Source organism: Thermobia domestica, chromosome 4, assembly GCF_964235325.1.
Source record: "Thermobia domestica chromosome 4, izTheDome1.hap1.1, whole genome shotgun sequence".
In the NCBI taxonomy this organism is placed as follows: Eukaryota; Metazoa; Arthropoda; class Insecta; order Zygentoma; family Lepismatidae; genus Thermobia; species Thermobia domestica.
In genome coordinates, this window is record NC_137457.1 from 202972269 (window position 1) to 202993222 (window position 20954).

Here is a 20954-nt window from a genome sequence, read left to right on the forward strand (position 1 = left end):
TGGGGCAAAACTGACCCACTGTTCCGCCACTAACGAATTTCGAGATGGTTTCTTTTGCATCGTTTTGTGCGCGTTTTGTGCCGTTTTGTGCGCCTATTTCCACGTTTTGTGCGCCATCGGAAGTGGGTCAAAATGGGCCTCCAAGGTGGAGCAAAAGTGACCCACTGTTCCGCCACTAACGAATTTCGAGATGGTTTCTTTTGCATCGTTTTGTGCGCGTTTTGTGCAGTTTTGTGCGCCTATTCCCACGCTTTGTGCGCCACCGGAAGTGGGTCAAAACGGGCCTCCAAATATGGCGGAACAAGTTAATGCTGTTCCGCCACCAACGAATTTTGAGGTCATTCCCATCACATCGTTTTGTGCGTGTTTTGTGCGCGTTTTGTGCGCCTATTCCCACGTTTTGTGCGCCATCGGAAGTGGGTCAAAATGGGCCTCCAAGGTGGGGCTAAAGTGACCCACTGTTCCGCCACCAATGAATTTCGAGATGGTTTCTTTTGCATCGATTTGTGCGCGTTTTGTGCCGTTTTGTGCGCCTATTCCCACGTTTTCTGCGCCGCCGGAAGTGGGTCAAAACGGGCCTCTAAGGTGGGGCAAAAATGACCCACTGTTCCGGCACCAATGAATTTCGAGACTTTTTTTGCATTGTTTTGTGCGCGTTTTGTGCCGTTTTTTGCGCCTATTCCCACGTTTTGTGCGCCATCGGAAGTGGGTCAAAATGGGCCTCCAAGGTGGGTCAAAAGTGACCCACTGTTCCGCCACTAACGTATTTCGAGATGGTTTCTTTTGCATCGTTTTGTGCGCGTTTTGTGCCGTTTTGTGCGCCTATTCGCACGTTTTGTGCGCCGCCGGAAGTGGGTCAAAACGGGCCTCCAAATATGGCGGAACAAGTTAATGCTGTTCCGCCACCAACGAATTTTGAGGTCATTCCCATCACATCGTTTTGTGCGTGTTTTGTGCCATTTTGTGCGCCTATTTGCACGTTTTGTGCGCCATCGGAAGTGGGTCAAAATGGGCCTCCAAGGTGGGGCAAAAGTGACCCACTGTTCCGCCACTAACGAATTTCGAGATGGTTTCTTTTGCATCGTTTTGTGCGCGTTTTGTGCCGTTTTGTGCGCCTATTCCCACGTTTTGTGCGCCATCGGAAGTGGGTCAAAATGGGCCTCCAAAGTGGGGCAAAAGTGACCCAATGTTCCGCCACCAATGAATTTCGAGATGGTTTCTTTTGCATAGTTTTGTGCGCGTTTTGTGCCGTTTTGTGCGCCTATTCCCACGTTTTGTGCGCCATCGGAAGTGGGTCAAAATGGGCCTCCAAGGTGGGGCAAAAGTGACCCACTGTTCCGCCACTAACGAATTTCGAGATGGTTTCTTTTGCATCGTTTTGTGCGCGTTTTGTGCCGTTTTATGCGCCTATTCCCACGTTTTGTCCGCCATCGGAAGTGGGTCAAAATGGGCTTCCAAAGTGGGGCAAAAGTGACCCACTGTTCCGCCACTAACGAATTTCGAGATGGTTTCTTTTGCATCGTTTTGTGCGCGTTTTGTGCCGTTTTATGCGCCTATTCCCACGTTTTGTGCGCCATCGGAAGTGGGTCAAAATGGGCTTCCAAAGTGGGGCAAAAGTGACCCACTGTTCCGCCACCAATGAATTTCGAGATGGTTTCTTTTGCATCGTTTTGTGCGCGTTTTGTGCCGTTTTGTGCGCCTATTTCCACGTTTTGTGCGCCACCGCAAGTGGGTCAAAATGGGCCTCCAAGGTGGGGCAAAAGTGACCCACTGTTCCGCACCAATGAATTTCGAGATGGTTTCTTTTGCATCGTATTGTGCGCGTTTTGTGCCGTTTTGTGCGCCTATTCCCACGTTTTTGCGCCATCGGAAGTGGGTCAAAATGGGCCTCCAAGGTTGGGCAAAAGTGACCCACTGTTCTGCCACTAACGAATTTGGATATGGTTTCTTTTGCATCGTTTTGTGCGCGTTTTGTGCCGTTTTATGCGCCTATACCCACGTTTTGTGCGCCATCGGAAATGGGTCAAAATGAGCTTCCAAAGTGGGGCAAAAGTGACCCACTGTTCCGCCACCAATGAATTTCGAGATGGTTTCTTTTGCACCGTTTTGTGCGCGTTTTGTGCGCGTTTTGTGCCGTTTTGTGCGCCTATTCCCACGTTTTGTGCGCCATCGGAAGTGGGTCAAAATGGGCCTCCAAGGTGGGGCAAAAGTGACCCACTCTTCCGCCACTAACGAATTTCGAGATGGTTTCTTTTGCATCGTTTTGGGCGCGTTTTGTGCTGTTTTGTGCGCCTATTCCCACGTTTTGTGCGCCATCGGAAGTTGGTCAAAATGGGCCTCCACGGTGGAGCAAAAGTGACCCACTGTTCCGCCACTAACGAATTTCGAGATGGTTTCTTTTGCATCGTTTTGTGCGCGTTTTGTGCCGTTTTATGCGCCTATTCCCACGTTTTGTGCGCCATCGGAAGTGGGTCAAAATGGGCCTCCAAGGAGGGGCAAAAGTGACCCAATGTTCCGCCACCAATGAATTTCGAGATGGTTTCTTTTGCATCGTTTCGTGCGCGTTTTGTGCCGTTTTGTGCGCCTAATCCCACGTTTTGTGCGCCATCGGAAGTGGGTCAAAATGGGCCTCCAAGGTTGGGCAAAAGTGACCCACTGTTCCGCCACTAACGAATTTCGAGATGGTTTCTTTTGCATCGTTTTGTGCGCGTTTTGTGCCGTTTTGTGCGCCTAATCCCACGTTTTGTGCGCCATCGGAAGTGGGTCAAAATGGGCCTCCAAGGTTGGGCAAAAGTGACCCACTGTTCCGCCACTAACGAATTTCGAGATGGTTTCTTTTGCATCGTTTTGTGCGCGTTTTGTGCCGTTTTGTGCGCCTATTCCCACGTTTTGTGCGCCATCGGAAGTGGGTCAAAAAGGGCCTCCAAGTTGGGGCAAAACTGACCCACTGTTCCGCCACTAACGAATTTCGAGATGGTTTCTTTTGCATCGTTTTGTGCGCGTTTTGTGCCGTTTTGTGCGCCTATTTCCACGTTTTGTGCGCCATCGGAAGTGGGTCAAAATGGGCCTCCAAGGTGGAGCAAAAGTGACCCACTGTTCCGCCACTAACGAATTTCGAGATGGTTTCTTTTGCATCGTTTTGTGCGCGTTTTGTGCAGTTTTGTGCGCCTATTCCCACGCTTTGTGCGCCACCGGAAGTGGGTCAAAACGGGCCTCCAAATATGGCGGAACAAGTTAATGCTGTTCCGCCACCAACGAATTTTGAGGTCATTCCCATCACATCGTTTTGTGCGTGTTTTTTGCCGTTTTGTGCGCCTATTTGCACGTTTTGTGCGCCATCGGAAGTGGGTCAAAATGGGCCTCCAAGGTGGAGCAAAAGTGACCCACTGTTCCGCCACTAACGAATTTCGAGATGGTTTCTTTTGCATCGTTTTGTGCGCGTTTTGTGCCGTTTTGTGCGCCTATACCCACGTTTTGTGCGCCATCGGAAATGGGTCAAAATGAGCTTCCAAAGTGGGGCAAAAGTGACCCACTGTTCCGCCACCAATGAATTTCGAGATGGTTTCTTTTGCACCGTTTTGTGCGCGTTTTGTGCGCGTTTTGTGCCGTTTTGTGCGCCTATTCCCACGTTTTGTGCGCCATCGGAAGTGGGTCAAAATGGGCCTCCAAGGTGGGGCAAAAGTGACCCACTCTTCCGCCACTAACGAATTTCGAGATGGTTTCTTTTGCATCGTTTTGGGCGCGTTTTGTGCTGTTTTGTGCGCCTATTCCCACGTTTTGTGCGCCATCGGAAGTGGGTCAAAATGGGCCTCCAAGGTGGAGCAAAAGTGACCCACTGTTCCGCCACTAACGAATTTCGAGATGGTTTCTTTTGCATCGTTTTGTGCGCGTTTTGTGCCGTTTTATGCGCCTATTCCCACGTTTTGTGCGCCATCGGAAGTGGGTCAAAATGGGCCTCCAAGGAGGGGCAAAAGTGACCCAATGTTCCGCCACCAATGAATTTCGAGATGGTTTCTTTTGCATCGTTTCGTGCGCGTTTTGTGCCGTTTTGTGCGCCTAATCCCACGTTTTGTGCGCCATCGGAAGTGGGTCAAAATGGGCCTCCAAGGTTGGGCAAAAGTGACCCACTGTTCCGCCACTAACGAATTTCGAGATGGTTTCTTTTGCATCGTTTTGTGCGCGTTTTGTGCCGTTTTGTGCGCCTAATCCCACGTTTTGTGCGCCATCGGAAGTGGGTCAAAATGGGCCTCCAAGGTTGGGCAAAAGTGACCCACTGTTCCGCCACTAACGAATTTCGAGATGGTTTCTTTTGCATCGTTTTGTGCGCGTTTTGTGCCGTTTTGTGCGCCTATTCCCACGTTTTGTGCGCCATCGGAAGTGGGTCAAAAAGGGCCTCCAAGTTGGGGCAAAACTGACCCACTGTTCCGCCACTAACGAATTTCGAGATGGTTTCTTTTGCATCGTTTTGTGCGCGTTTTGTGCCGTTTTGTGCGCCTATTTCCACGTTTTGTGCGCCATCGGAAGTGGGTCAAAATGGGCCTCCAAGGTGGAGCAAAAGTGACCCACTGTTCCGCCACTAACGAATTTCGAGATGGTTTCTTTTGCATCGTTTTGTGCGCGTTTTGTGCAGTTTTGTGCGCCTATTCCCACGCTTTGTGCGCCACCGGAAGTGGGTCAAAACGGGCCTCCAAATATGGCGGAACAAGTTAATGCTGTTCCGCCACCAACGAATTTTGAGGTCATTCCCATCACATCGTTTTGTGCGTGTTTTTTGCCGTTTTGTGCGCCTATTTGCACGTTTTGTGCGCCATCGGAAGTGGGTCAAAATGGGCCTCCAAGGTGGAGCAAAAGTGACCCACTGTTCCGCCACTAACGAATTTCGAGATGGTTTCTTTTGCATCGTTTTGTGCGCGTTTTGTGCCGTTTTGTGCGCCTATTCCCACGTTTTGTGCGCCATCGGAAGTGGGTCAAAAAGGGCCTCCAAGGTGGGGCAAAACTGACCCACTGTTCCGCCACTAACGAATTTCGAGATGGTTTCTTTTGCATCGTTTTGTGCGCGTTTTGTGCCGTTTTATGCGCCTATTCCCACGTTTTGTGCGCCATCGGAAGTGGGTCAAAATGGGCTTCCAAAGTGGGGCAAAAGTGACCCACTGTTCCGCCACCAATGAATTTCGAGATGGTTTCTTTTGCATCGTTTTGTGCGCGTTTTGTGCCGTTTTGTGCGCCTATTTCCACGTTTTGTGCGCCACCGCAAGTGGGTCAAAATGGGCCTCCAAGGTGGGGCAAAAGTGACCCACTGTTCCGCACCAATGAATTTCGAGATGGTTTCTTTTGCATCGTATTGTGCGCGTTTTGTGCCGTTTTGTGCGCCTATTCCCACGTTTTTGCGCCATCGGAAGTGGGTCAAAATGGGCCTCCAAGGTTGGGCAAAAGTGACCCACTGTTCTGCCACTAACGAATTTGGATATGGTTTCTTTTGCATCGTTTTGTGCGCGTTTTGTGCCGTTTTATGCGCCTATACCCACGTTTTGTGCGCCATCGGAAATGGGTCAAAATGAGCTTCCAAAGTGGGGCAAAAGTGACCCACTGTTCCGCCACCAATGAATTTCGAGATGGTTTCTTTTGCACCGTTTTGTGCGCGTTTTGTGCGCGTTTTGTGCCGTTTTGTGCGCCTATTCCCACGTTTTGTGCGCCATCGGAAGTGGGTCAAAATGGGCCTCCAAGGTGGGGCAAAAGTGACCCACTCTTCCGCCACTAACGAATTTCGAGATGGTTTCTTTTGCATCGTTTTGGGCGCGTTTTGTGCTGTTTTGTGCGCCTATTCCCACGTTTTGTGCGCCATCGGAAGTGGGTCAAAATGGGCCTCCAAGGTGGAGCAAAAGTGACCCACTGTTCCGCCACTAACGAATTTCGAGATGGTTTCTTTTGCATCGTTTTGTGCGCGTTTTGTGCCGTTTTATGCGCCTATTCCCACGTTTTGTGCGCCATCGGAAGTGGGTCAAAATGGGCCTCCAAGGAGGGGCAAAAGTGACCCACTGTTCCGCCACTAACGAATTTCGAGATGGTTTCTTTTGCATCGTTTTGTGCGCGTTTTGTGCGCCTATTTCCACGTTTTGTGCGCCATCGGAAGTGGGTCAAAATGGGCCTCCAAGGTGGGGCAAAAGTGACCCACTGTTCCGCCACCAATGAATTTCGAGATGGTTTCTTCTGCTTCGATTTGTGCGCGTTTTGTGCCGTTTTGTGCGCCTATTCCCACGTTTTCTGCGCCGCCGGAAGTGGGTCAAAACGGGCCTCTAAGGTGGGGCAAAAATGACCCACTGTTCCGGCACCAATGAATTTCGAGACTTTTTTTGCATTGTTTTGTGCGCGTTTTGTGCCGTTTTATGCGCCTATTCCCACGTTTTGTGCGCCATCGGAAGTGGGTCAAAATAGGCCTCCAAGGTGGGTCAAAAGTGACCCACTGTTCCGCCACTAACGAATTTCGAGATGGTTTCTTTTGCATCGTTTTGTGCGCGTTTTGTGCCGTTTTGTGCGCCTATTCGCACGTTTTGTGCGCCGCCGGAAGTGGGTCAAAACGGGCCTCCAAATATGGCGGAACAAGTTAATGCTGTTCCGCCACCAACGAATTTTGAGGTCATTACCATCACATCGTTTTGTGCGTGTTTTGTGCCGTTTTGTGCGCCTATTTCCACGTTTTGTGCGCCATCGGAAGTGGGTCAAAATGGGCCTCCAGGTGGGGCAAAAGTGACCCACTGTTCCGCCACTAACGAATTTCGAGATGGTATCTTTTGCATCGTTTTGTACGCGTTTTGTGCCGTTTTGTGCGCCTATTTCCACGTTTTGTGCGCCATCGGAAGTGGGTCAAAATGGGCCTCCAAGGTGGGGCAAAAGTGACCCACTGTTCCGCCACCAATGAATTTCGAGATGGTTTCTTTTCATCGTTTTGTGCGCGTTTTGTGCCGTTTTATGCGCCTATTCCCACGTTTTGTGCGCCATCGGAAGTGGGTCAAAATGGGCCTCCAAGGTGGGGCAAAGTGACCCACTGTTCCGCCACTAACGAATTTCGAGATGGTTTCTTTTGCATCGTTTTGTGCGCGTTTTGTGCCGTTTTGTGCGCCTATTCCCACGTTTTGTGCGCCATCGGAAGTGGGTCAAAATGGGCTTTCAAGGTGGGGCAAAAGTGACCCAATGTTCCGCCACCAATGAATTTCGAGATGGTTTCTTTTGCATCGTTTCGTGCGCGTTTTGTGCCGTTTTGTGCGCCTAATCCCACGTTTTGTGCGCCATCGGAAGTGGGTCAAAATGGGCCTCCAAGGTTGGGCAAAAGTGACCCACTGTTCCGCCACTAACGAATTTCGAGATGGTTTCTTTTGCATCGTTTTGTGCGCGTTTTGTGCCGTTTTGTGCGCCTATTCCCACGTTTTGTGCGCCATCGGAAGTGGGTCAAAAAGGGCCTCCAAGGTGGGGCAAAACTGACCCACTGTTCCGCCACTAACGAATTTCGAGATGGTTTCTTTTGCATCGTTTTGTGCGCGTTTTGTGCCGTTTTGTGCGCCTATTTCCACGTTTTGTGCGCCATCGGAAGTGGGTCAAAATGGGCCTCCAAGGTGGAGCAAAAGTGACCCACTGTTCCGCCACTAACGAATTTCGAGATGGTTTCTTTTGCATCGTTTTGTGCGCGTTTTGTGCAGTTTTGTGCGCCTATTCCCACGCTTTGTGCGCCACCGGAAGTGGGTCAAAACGGGCCTCCAAATATGGCGGAACAAGTTAATGCTGTTCCGCCACCAACGAATTTTGAGGTCATTCCCATCACATCGTTTTGTGCGTGTTTTTTGCCGTTTTGTGCGCCTATTTGCACGTTTTGTGCGCCATCGGAAGTGGGTCAAAATGGGCCTCCAAGGTGGAGCAAAAGTGACCCACTGTTCCGCCACTAACGAATTTCGAGATGGTTTCTTTTGCATCGTTTTGTGCGCGTTTTGTGCCGTTTTGTGCGCCTATTCCCACGTTTTGTGCGCCATCGGAAGTGGGTCAAAAAGGGCCTCCAAGGTGGGGCAAAACTGACCCACTGTTCCGCCACTAACGAATTTCGAGATGGTTTCTTTTGCATCGTTTTGTGCGCGTTTTGTGCCGTTTTATGCGCCTATTCCCACGTTTTGTGCGCCATCGGAAGTGGGTCAAAATGGGCTTCCAAAGTGGGGCAAAAGTGACCCACTGTTCCGCCACCAATGAATTTCGAGATGGTTTCTTTTGCATCGTTTTGTGCGCGTTTTGTGCCGTTTTGTGCGCCTATTTCCACGTTTTGTGCGCCACCGCAAGTGGGTCAAAATGGGCCTCCAAGGTGGGGCAAAAGTGACCCACTGTTCCGCACCAATGAATTTCGAGATGGTTTCTTTTGCATCGTATTGTGCGCGTTTTGTGCCGTTTTGTGCGCCTATTCCCACGTTTTTGCGCCATCGGAAGTGGGTCAAAATGGGCCTCCAAGGTTGGGCAAAAGTGACCCACTGTTCTGCCACTAACGAATTTGGATATGGTTTCTTTTGCATCGTTTTGTGCGCGTTTTGTGCCGTTTTATGCGCCTATACCCACGTTTTGTGCGCCATCGGAAATGGGTCAAAATGAGCTTCCAAAGTGGGGCAAAAGTGACCCACTGTTCCGCCACCAATGAATTTCGAGATGGTTTCTTTTGCACCGTTTTGTGCGCGTTTTGTGCGCGTTTTGTGCCGTTTTGTGCGCCTATTCCCACGTTTTGTGCGCCATCGGAAGTGGGTCAAAATGGGCCTCCAAGGTGGGGCAAAAGTGACCCACTCTTCCGCCACTAACGAATTTCGAGATGGTTTCTTTTGCATCGTTTTGGGCGCGTTTTGTGCTGTTTTGTGCGCCTATTCCCACGTTTTGTGCGCCATCGGAAGTGGGTCAAAATGGGCCTCCAAGGTGGAGCAAAAGTGACCCACTGTTCCGCCACTAACGAATTTCGAGATGGTTTCTTTTGCATCGTTTTGTGCGCGTTTTGTGCCGTTTTATGCGCCTATTCCCACGTTTTGTGCGCCATCGGAAGTGGGTCAAAATGGGCCTCCAAGGAGGGGCAAAAGTGACCCACTGTTCCGCCACTAACGAATTTCGAGATGGTTTCTTTTGCATCGTTTTGTGCGCGTTTTGTGCGCCTATTTCCACGTTTTGTGCGCCATCGGAAGTGGGTCAAAATGGGCCTCCAAGGGGGGCAAAAGTGACCCACTGTTCCGCCACCAATGAATTTCGAGATGGTTTCTTCTGCATCGATTTGTGCGCGTTTTGTGCCGTTTTGTGCGCCTATTCCCACGTTTTCTGCGCCGCCGGAAGTGGGTCAAAACGGGCCTCTAAGGTGGGGCAAAAATGACCCAATGTTCCGGCACCAATGAATTTCGAGACTTTTTTTGCATTGTTTTGTGCGCGTTTTGTGCCGTTTTATGCGCCTATTCCCACGTTTTGTGCGCCATCGGAAGTGGGTCAAAATAGGCCTCCAAGGTGGGTCAAAAGTGACCCACTGTTCCGCCACTAACGAATTTCGAGATGGTTTCTTTTGCATCGTTTTGTGCGCGTTTTGTGCCGTTTTGTGCGCCTATTCGCACGTTTTGTGCGCCGCCGGATGTGGGTCAAAACGGGCCTCCAAATATGGCGGAACAAGTTAATGCTGTTCCGCCACCAACGAATTTTGAGGTCATTACCATCACATCGTTTTGTGCGTGTTTTGTGCCGTTTTGTGCGCCTATTTCCACGTTTTGTGCGCCATCGGAAGTGGGTCAAAATGGGCCTCCAAGGTGGGGCAAAAGTGACCCACTGTTCCGCCACTAACGAATTTCGAGATGGTATCTTTTGCATCGTTTTGTACGCGTTTTGTGCCGTTTTGTGCGCCTATTTCCACGTTTTGTGCGCCATCGGAAGTGGGTCAAAATGGGCCTCCAAGGTGGGGCAAAAGTGACCCACTGTTCCGCCACCAATGAATTTCGAGATGGTTTCTTTTCATCGTTTTGTGCGCGTTTTGTGCCGTTTTATGCGCCTATTCCCACGTTTTGTGCGCCATCGGAAGTGGGTCAAAATGGGCCTCCAAGGTGGGGCAAAGTGACCCACTGTTCCGCCACTAACGAATTTCGAGATGGTTTCTTTTGCATCGTTTTGTGCGCGTTTTGTGCCGTTTTGTGCGCCTATTCCCACGTTTTGTGCGCCATCGGAAGTGGGTCAAAATGGGCTTTCAAGGTGGGGCAAAAGTGACCCAATGTTCCGCCACCAATGAATTTCGAGATGGTTTCTTTTGCATCGTTTCGTGCGCGTTTTGTGCCGTTTTGTGCGCCTAATCCCACGTTTTGTGCGCCATCGGAAGTGGGTCAAAATGGGCCTCCAAGGTTGGGCAAAAGTGACCCACTGTTCCGCCACTAACGAATTTCGAGATGGTTTCTTTTGCATCGTTTTGTGCGCGTTTTGTGCCGTTTTGTGCGCCTATTCCCACGTTTTGTGCGCCATCGGAAGTGGGTCAAAAAGGGCCTCCAAGGTGGGGCAAAACTGACCCACTGTTCCGCCACTAACGAATTTCGAGATGGTTTCTTTTGCATCGTTTTGTGCGCGTTTTGTGCCGTTTTGTGCGCCTATTTCCACGTTTTGTGCGCCATCGGAAGTGGGTCAAAATGGGCCTCCAAGGTGGAGCAAAAGTGACCCACTGTTCCGCCACTAACGAATTTCGAGATGGTTTCTTTTGCATCGTTTTGTGCGCGTTTTGTGCAGTTTTGTGCGCCTATTCCCACGCTTTGTGCGCCACCGGAAGTGGGTCAAAACGGGCCTCCAAATATGGCGGAACAAGTTAATGCTGTTCCGCCACCAACGAATTTTGAGGTCATTCCCATCACATCGTTTTGTGCGTGTTTTTTGCCGTTTTGTGCGCCTATTTGCACGTTTTGTGCGCCATCGGAAGTGGGTCAAAATGGGCCTCCAAGGTGGAGCAAAAGTGACCCACTGTTCCGCCACTAACGAATTTCGAGATGGTTTCTTTTGCATCGTTTTGTGCGCGTTTTGTGCAGTTTTGTGCGCCTATTCCCACGTTTTGTGCGCCATCGGAAGTGGGTCAAAAAGGGCCTCCAAGGTGGGGCAAAACTGACCCACTGTTCCGCCACTAACGAATTTCGAGATGGTTTCTTTTGCATCGTTTTGTGCGCGTTTTGTGCCGTTTTGTGCGCCTATTTCCACGTTTTGTGCGCCATCGGAAGTGGGTCAAAATGGGCCTCCAAGGTGGAGCAAAAGTGACCCACTGTTCCGCCACTAACGAATTTCGAGATGGTTTCTTTTGCATCGTTTTGTGCGCGTTTTGTGCAGTTTTGTGCGCCTATTCCCACGCTTTGTGCGCCACCGGAAGTGGGTCAAAACGGGCCTCCAAATATGGCGGAACAAGTTAATGCTGTTCCGCCACCAACGAATTTTGAGGTCATTCCCATCACATCGTTTTGTGCGTGTTTTGTGCGCGTTTTGTGCGCCTATTCCCACGTTTTGTGCGCCATCGGAAGTGGGTCAAAATGGGCCTCCAAGGTGGGGCTAAAGTGACCCACTGTTCCGCCACCAATGAATTTCGAGATGGTTTCTTTTGCATCGATTTGTGCGCGTTTTGTGCCGTTTTGTGCGCCTATTCCCACGTTTTCTGCGCCGCCGGAAGTGGGTCAAAACGGGCCTCTAAGGTGGGGCAAAAATGACCCACTGTTCCGGCACCAATGAATTTCGAGACTTTTTTTGCATTGTTTTGTGCGCGTTTTGTGCCGTTTTTTGCGCCTATTCCCACGTTTTGTGCGCCATCGGAAGTGGGTCAAAATGGGCCTCCAAGGTGGGTCAAAAGTGACCCACTGTTCCGCCACTAACGAATTTCGAGATGGTTTCTTTTGCATCGTTTTGTGCGCGTTTTGTGCCGTTTTGTGCGCCTATTCGCACGTTTTGTGCGCCGCCGGAAGTGGGTCAAAACGGGCCTCCAAATATGGCGGAACAAGTTAATGCTGTTCCGCCACCAACGAATTTTGAGGTCATTCCCATCACATCGTTTTGTGCGTGTTTTGTGCCATTTTGTGCGCCTATTTGCACGTTTTGTGCGCCATCGGAAGTGGGTCAAAATGGGCCTCCAAGGTGGGGCAAAAGTGACCCACTGTTCCACCACTAACGAATTTCGAGATGGTTTCTTTTGCATCGTTTTGTGCGCGTTTTGTGCCGTTTTGTGCGCCTATTCCCACGTTTTGTGCGCCATCGGAAGTGGGTCAAAATGGGCCTCCAAAGTGGGGCAAAAGTGACCCAATGTTCCGCCACCAATGAATTTCGAGATGGTTTCTTTTGCATAGTTTTGTGCGCGTTTTGTGCCGTTTTGTGCGCCTATTCCCACGTTTTGTGCGCCATCGGAAGTGGGTCAAAATGGGCCTCCAAGGTGGGGCAAAAGTGACCCACTGTTCCGCCACTAACGAATTTCGAGATGGTTTCTTTTGCATCGTTTTGTGCGCGTTTTGTGCCGTTTTATGCGCCTATTCCCACGTTTTGTCCGCCATCGGAAGTGGGTCAAAATGGGCTTCCAAAGTGGGGCAAAAGTGACCCACTGTTCCGCCACTAACGAATTTCGAGATGGTTTCTTTTGCATCGTTTTGTGCGCGTTTTGTGCCGTTTTATGCGCCTATTCCCACGTTTTGTGCGCCATCGGAAGTGGGTCAAAATGGGCTTCCAAAGTGGGGCAAAAGTGACCCACTGTTCCGCCACCAATGAATTTCGAGATGGTTTCTTTTGCATCGTTTTGTGCGCGTTTTGTGCCGTTTTGTGCGCCTATTTCCACGTTTTGTGCGCCACCGCAAGTGGGTCAAAATGGGCCTCCAAGGTGGGGCAAAAGTGACCCACTGTTCCGCACCAATGAATTTCGAGATGGTTTCTTTTGCATCGTATTGTGCGCGTTTTGTGCCGTTTTGTGCGCCTATTCCCACGTTTTTGCGCCATCGGAAGTGGGTCAAAATGGGCCTCCAAGGTTGGGCAAAAGTGACCCACTGTTCTGCCACTAACGAATTTGGATATGGTTTCTTTTGCATCGTTTTGTGCGCGTTTTGTGCCGTTTTATGCGCCTATACCCACGTTTTGTGCGCCATCGGAAATGGGTCAAAATGAGCTTCCAAAGTGGGGCAAAAGTGACCCACTGTTCCGCCACCAATGAATTTCGAGATGGTTTCTTTTGCACCGTTTTGTGCGCGTTTTGTGCGCGTTTTGTGCCGTTTTGTGCGCCTATTCCCACGTTTTGTGCGCCATCGGAAGTGGGTCAAAATGGGCCTCCAAGGTGGGGCAAAAGTGACCCACTCTTCCGCCACTAACGAATTTCGAGATGGTTTCTTTTGCATCGTTTTGTGCGCGTTTTGTGCTGTTTTGTGCGCCTATTCCCACGTTTTGTGCGCCATCGGAAGTGGGTCAAAATGGGCCTCCAAGGTGGAGCAAAAGTGACCCACTGTTCCGCCACTAACGAATTTCGAGATGGTTTCTTTTGCATCGTTTTGTGCGCGTTTTGTGCCGTTTTATGCGCCTATTCCCACGTTTTGTGCGCCATCGGAAGTGGGTCAAAATGGGCCTCCAAGGAGGGGCAAAAGTGACCCAATGTTCCGCCACCAATGAATTTCGAGATGGTTTCTTTTGCATCGTTTCGTGCGCGTTTTGTGCCGTTTTGTGCGCCTAATCCCACGTTTTGTGCGCCATCGGAAGTGGGTCAAAATGGGCCTCCAAGGTTGGGCAAAAGTGACCCACTGTTCCGCCACTAACGAATTTCGAGATGGTTTCTTTTGCATCGTTTTGTGCGCGTTTTGTGCCGTTTTGTGCGCCTAATCCCACGTTTTGTGCGCCATCGGAAGTGGGTCAAAATGGGCCTCCAAGGTTGGGCAAAAGTGACCCACTGTTCCGCCACTAACGAATTTCGAGATGGTTTCTTTTGCATCGTTTTGTGCGCGTTTTGTGCCGTTTTGTGCGCCTATTCCCACGTTTTGTGCGCCATCGGAAGTGGGTCAAAAAGGGCCTCCAAGGTGGGGCAAAACTGACCCACTGTTCCGCCACTAACGAATTTCGAGATGGTTTCTTTTGCATCGTTTTGTGCGCGTTTTGTGCCGTTTTGTGCGCCTATTTCCACGTTTTGTGCGCCATCGGAAGTGGGTCAAAATGGGCCTCCAAGGTGGAGCAAAAGTGACCCACTGTTCCGCCACTAACGAATTTCGAGATGGTTTCTTTTGCATCGTTTTGTGCGCGTTTTGTGCAGTTTTGTGCGCCTATTCCCACGCTTTGTGCGCCACCGGAAGTGGGTCAAAACGGGCCTCCAAATATGGCGGAACAAGTTAATGCTGTTCCGCCACCAACGAATTTTGAGGTCATTCCCATCACATCGTTTTGTGCGTGTTTTTTGCCGTTTTGTGCGCCTATTTGCACGTTTTGTGCGCCATCGGAAGTGGGTCAAAATGGGCCTCCAAGGTGGAGCAAAAGTGACCCACTGTTCCGCCACTAACGAATTTCGAGATGGTTTCTTTTGCATCGTTTTGTGCGCGTTTTGTGCCGTTTTGTGCGCCTATTTCCACGTTTTGTGCGCCATCGGAAGTGGGTCAAAATGGGCCTCCAAGGTGGAGCAAAAGTGACCCACTGTTCCGCCACTAACGAATTTCGAGATGGTTTCTTTTGCATCGTTTTGTGCGCGTTTTGTGCAGTTTTGTGCGCCTATTCCCACGCTTTGTGCGCCACCGGAAGTGGGTCAAAACGGGCCTCCAAATATGGCGGAACAAGTTAATGCTGTTCCGCCACCAACGAATTTTGAGGTCATTCCCATCACATCGTTTTGTGCGTGTTTTTTGCCGTTTTGTGCGCCTATTTGCACGTTTTGTGCGCCATCGGAAGTGGGTCAAAATGGGCCTCCAAGGTGGAGCAAAAGTGACCCACTGTTCCGCCACTAACGAATTTCGAGATGGTTTCTTTTGCATCGTTTTGTGCGCGTTTTGTGCCGTTTTGTGCGCCTATTCCCACGTTTTGTGCGCCATCGGAAGTGGGTCAAAAAGGGCCTCCAAGGTGGGGCAAAACTGACCCACTGTTCCGCCACTAACGAATTTCGAGATGGTTTCTTTTGCATCGTTTTGTGCGCGTTTTGTGCCGTTTTGTGCGCCTATTTCCACGTTTTGTGCGCCATCGGAAGTGGGTCAAAATGGGCCTCCAAGGTGGAGCAAAAGTGACCCACTGTTCCGCCACTAACGAATTTCGAGATGGTTTCTTTTGCATCGTTTTGTGCGCGTTTTGTGCAGTTTTGTGCGCCTATTCCCACGCTTTGTGCGCCACCGGAAGTGGGTCAAAACGGGCCTCCAAATATGGCGGAACAAGTTAATGCTGTTCCGCCACCAACGAATTTTGAGGTCATTCCCATCACATCGTTTTGTGCGTGTTTTGTGCGCGTTTTGTGCGCCTATTCCCACGTTTTGTGCGCCATCGGAAGTGGGTCAAAATGGGCCTCCAAGGTGGGGCTAAAGTGACCCACTGTTCCGCCACCAATGAATTTCGAGATGGTTTCTTTTGCATCGATTTGTGCGCGTTTTGTGCCGTTTTGTGCGCCTATTCCCACGTTTTCTGCGCCGCCGGAAGTGGGTCAAAACGGGCCTCTAAGGTGGGGCAAAAATGACCCACTGTTCCGGCACCAATGAATTTCGAGACTTTTTTTGCATCGTTTTGTGCCGTTTTGTGCGCCTATTCCCACGTTTTGTGCGCCATCGGAAGTGGGTCAAAATGGGCCTCCAAGGTGGGTCAAAAGTGACCCACTGTTCCGCCACTAACGAATTTCGAGATGGTTTCTTTTGCATCGTTTTGTGCGCGTTTTGTGCCGTTTTGTGCGCCTATTCGCACGTTTTGTGCGCCGCCGGAAGTGGGTCAAAACGGGCCTCCAAATATGGCGGAACAAGTTAATGCTGTTCCGCCACCAACGAATTTTGAGGTCATTCCCATCACATCGTTTTGTGCGTGTTTTGTGCCATTTTGTGCGCCTATTTGCACGTTTTGTGCGCCATCGGAAGTGGGTCAAAATGGGCCTCCAAGGTGGGGCAAAAGTGACCCACTGTTCCGCCACTAACGAATTTCGAGATGGTTTCTTTTGCATCGTTTTGTGCGCGTTTTGTGCCGTTTTGTGCGCCTATTCCCACGTTTTGTGCGCCATCGGAAGTGGGTCAAAATGGGCCTCCAAAGTGGGGCAAAAGTGACCCAATGTTCCGCCACCAATGAATTTCGAGATGGTTTCTTTTGCATAGTTTTGTGCGCGTTTTGTGCCGTTTTGTGCGCCTATTCCCACGTTTTGTGCGCCATCGGAAGTGGGTCAAAATGGGCCTCCAAGGTGGGGCAAAAGTGACCCACTGTTCCGCCACTAACGAATTTCGAGATGGTTTCTTTTGCATCGTTTTGTGCGCGTTTTGTGCCGTTTTATGCGCCTATTCCCACGTTTTGTCCGCCATCGGAAGTGGGTCAAAATGGGCTTCCAAAGTGGGGCAAAAGTGACCCACTGTTCCGCCACTAACGAATTTCGAGATGGTTTCTTTTGCATCGTTTTGTGCGCGTTTTGTGCCGTTTTATGCGCCTATTCCCACGTTTTGTGCGCCATCGGAAGTGGGTCAAAATGGGCTTCCAAAGTGGGGCAAAAGTGACCCACTGTTCCGCCACCAATGAATTTCGAGATGGTTTCTTTTGCATCGTTTTGTGCGCGTTTTGTGCCGTTTTGTGCGCCTATTTCCACGTTTTGTGCGCCACCGCAAGTGGGTCAAAATGGGCCTCCAAGGTGGGGCAAAAGTGACCCACTGTTCCGCACCAATGAATTTCGAGATGGTTTCTTTTGCATCGTATTGTGCGCGTTTTGTGCCGTTTTGTGCGCCTATTCCCACGTTTTTGCGCCATCGGAAGTGGGTCAAAATGGGCCTCCAAGGTTGGGCAAAAGTGACCCACTGTTCTGCCACTAACGAATTTGGATATGGTTTCTTTTGCATCGTTTTGTGCGCGTTTTGTGCCGTTTTATGCGCCTATACCCACGTTTTGTGCGCCATCGGAAATGGGTCAAAATGAGCTTCCAAAGTGGGGCAAAAGTGACCCACTGTTCCGCCACCAATGAATTTCGAGATGGTTTCTTTTGCACCGTTTTGTGCGCGTTTTGTGCGCGTTTTGTGCCGTTTTGTGCGCCTATTCCCACGTTTTGTGCGCCATCGGAAGTGGGTCAAAATGGGCCTCCAAGGTGGGGCAAAAGTGACCCACTCTTCCGCCACTAACGAATTTCGAGATGGTTTCTTTTGCATCGTTTTGGGCGCGTTTTGTGCTGTTTTGTGCGCCTATTCCCACGTTTTGTGCGCCATCGGAAGTGGGTCAAAATGGGCCTCCAAGGTGGAGCAAAAGTGACCCACTGTTCCGCCACTAACGAATTTCGAGATGGTTTCTTTTGCATCGTTTTGTGCGCGTTTTGTGCAGTTTTGTGCGCCTATTCCCACGCTTTGTGCGCCACCGGAAGTGGGTCAAAACGGGCCTCCAAATATGGCGGAACAAGTTAATGCTGTTCCGCCACCAACGAATTTTGAGGTCATTCCCATCACATCGTTTTGTGCGTGTTTTTTGCCGTTTTGTGCGCCTATTTGCACGTTTTGTGCGCCATCGGAAGTGGGTCAAAATGGGCCTCCAAGGTGGAGCAAAAGTGACCCACTGTTCCGCCACTAACGAATTTCGAGATGGTTTCTTTTGCATCGTTTTGTGCGCGTTTTGTGCCGTTTTGTGCGCCTATTCCCACGTTTTGTGCGCCATCGGAAGTGGGTCAAAAAGGGCCTCCAAGGTGGGGCAAAACTGACCCACTGTTCCGCCACTAACGAATTTCGAGATGGTTTCTTTTGCATCGTTTTGTGCGCGTTTTGTGCCGTTTTGTGCGCCTATTTCCACGTTTTGTGCGCCATCGGAAGTGGGTCAAAATGGGCCTCCAAGGTGGAGCAAAAGTGACCCACTGTTCCGCCACTAACGAATTTCGAGATGGTTTCTTTTGCATCGTTTTGTGCGCGTTTTGTGCAGTTTTGTGCGCCTATTCCCACGCTTTGTGCGCCACCGGAAGTGGGTCAAAACGGGCCTCCAAATATGGCGGAACAAGTTAATGCTGTTCCGCCACCAACGAATTTTGAGGTCATTCCCATCACATCGTTTTGTGCGTGTTTTGTGCGCGTTTTGTGCGCCTATTCCCACGTTTTGTGCGCCATCGGAAGTGGGTCAAAATGGGCCTCCAAGGTGGGGCTAAAGTGACCCACTGTTCCGCCACCAATGAATTTCGAGATGGTTTCTTTTGCATCGATTTGTGCGCGTTTTGTGCCGTTTTGTGCGCCTATTCCCACGTTTTCTGCGCCGGCGGAAGTGGGTCAAAACGGGCCTCTAAGGTGGGGCAAAAATGACCCACTGTTCCGGCACCAATGAATTTCGAGACTTTTTTTGCATTGTTTTGTGCGCGTTTTGTGCCGTTTTTTGCGCCTATTCCCACGTTTTGTGCGCCATCGGAAGTGGGTCAAAATGGGCCTCCAAGGTGGGTCAAAAGTGACCCACTGTTCCGCCACTAACGAATTTCGAGATGGTTTCTTTTGCATCGTTTTGTGCGCGTTTTGTGCCGTTTTGTGCGCCTATTCGCACGTTTTGTGCGCCGCCGGAAGTGGGTCAAAACGGGCCTCCAAATATGGCGGAACAAGTTAATGCTGTTCCGCCACCAACGAATTTTGAGGTCATTCCCATCACATCGTTTTGTGTGTGTTTTGTGCCATTTTGTGCGCCTATTTGCACGTTTTGTGCGCCATCGGAAGTGGGTCAAAATGGGCCTCCAAGGTGGGGCAAAAGTGACCCACTGTTCCGCCACTAACGAATTTCGAGATGGTTTCTTTTGCATCGTTTTGTGCGCGTTTTGTGCCGTTTTGTGCGCCTATTCCCACGTTTTGTGCGCCATCGGAAGTGGGTCAAAATGGGCCTCCAAAGTGGGGCAAAAGTGACCCAATGTTCCGCCACCAATGAATTTCGAGATGGTTTCTTTTGCATAGTTTTGTGCGCGTTTTGTGCCGTTTTGTGCGCCTATTCCCACGTTTTGTGCGCCATCGGAAGTGGGTCAAAATGGGCCTCCAAGGTGGGGCAAAAGTGACCCACTGTTCCGCCACTAACGAATTTCGAGATGGTTTCTTTTGCATCGTTTTGTGCGCGTTTTGTGCCGTTTTATGCGCCTATTCCCACGTTTTGTCCGCCATCGGAAGTGGGTCAAAATGGGCTTCCAAAGTGGGGCAAAAGTGACCCAATGTTCCGCCACCAATGAATTTCGAGATGGTTTCTTTTGCATAGTTTTGTGCGCGTTTTGTGCCGTTTTGTGCGCCTATTCCCACGTTTTGTGCGCCATCGGAAGTGGGTCAAAATGGGCCTCCAAGGTGGGGCAAAAGTGACCCACTGTTCCGCCACTAACGAATTTCGAGATGGTTTCTTTTGCATCGTTTTGTGCGCGTTTTGTGCCGTTTTATGCGCCTATTCCCACGTTTTGTCCGCCATCGGAAGTGGGTCAAAATGGGCTTCCAAAGTGGGGCAAAAGTGACCCACTGTTCCGCCACTAACGAATTTCGAGATGGTTTCTTTTGCATCGTTTTGTGCGCGTTTTGTGCCGTTTTATGCGCCTATTCCCACGTTTTGTGCGCCATCGGAAGTGGGTCAAAATGGGCTTCCAAAGTGGGGCAAAAGTGACCCACTGTTCCGCCACCAATGAATTTCGAGATGGTTTCTTTTGCATCGTTTTGTGCGCGTTTTGTGCCGTTTTGTGCGCCTATTTCCACGTTTTGTGCGCCACCGCAAGTGGGTCAAAATGGGCCTCCAAGGTGGGGCAAAAGTGACCCACTGTTCCGCACCAATGAATTTCGAGATGGTTTCTTTTGCATCGTATTGTGCGCGTTTTGTGCCGTTTTGTGCGCCTATTCCCACGTTTTTGCGCCATCGGAAGTGGGTCAAAATGGGCCTCCAAGGTTGGGCAAAAGTGACCCACTGTTCTGCCACTAACGAATTTGGATATGGTTTCTTTTGCATCGTTTTGTGCGCGTTTTGTGCCGTTTTATGCGCCTATACCCACGTTTTGTGCGCCATCGGAAATGGGTCAAAATGAGCTTCCAAAGTGGGGCAAAAGTGACCCACTGTTCCGCCACCAATGAATTTCGAGATGGTTTCTTTTGCACCGTTTTGTGCGCGTTTTGTGCGCGTTTTGTGCCGTTTTGTGCGCCTATTCCCACGTTTTGTGCGCCATCGGAAGTGGGTCAAAATGGGCCTCCAAGGTGGGGCAAAAGTGACCCACTCTTCCGCCACTAACGAATTTCGAGATGGTTTCTTTTGCATCGTTTTGGGCGCGTTTTGTGCTGTTTTGTGCGCCTATTCCCACGTTTTGTGCGCCATCGGAAGTGGGTCAAAATGGGCCTCCAAGGTGGAGCAAAAGTGACCCACTGTTCCGCCACTAACGAATTTCGAGATGGTTTCTTTTGCATCGTTTTGTGCGCGTTTTGTGCCGTTTTATGCGCCTATTCCCACGTTTTGTGCGCCATCGGAAGTGGGTCAAAATGGGCCTCCAAGGAGGGGCAAAAGTGACCCACTGTTCCGCCACTAACGAATTTCGAGATGGTTTCTTTTGCATCGTTTTGTGCGCGTTTTGTGCGCCTATTTCCACGTTTTGTGCGCCATCGGAAGTGGGTCAAAATGGGCCTCCAAGGTGGGGCAAAAGTGACCCACTGTTCCGCCACCAATGAATTTCGAGATGGTTTCTTCTGCATCGATTTGTGCGCGTTTTGTGCCGTTTTGTGCGCCTATTCCCACGTTTTCTGCGCCGCCGGAAGTGGGTCAAAACGGGCCTCTAAGGTGGGGCAAAAATGACCCACTGTTCCGGCACCAATGAATTTCGAGACTTTTTTTGC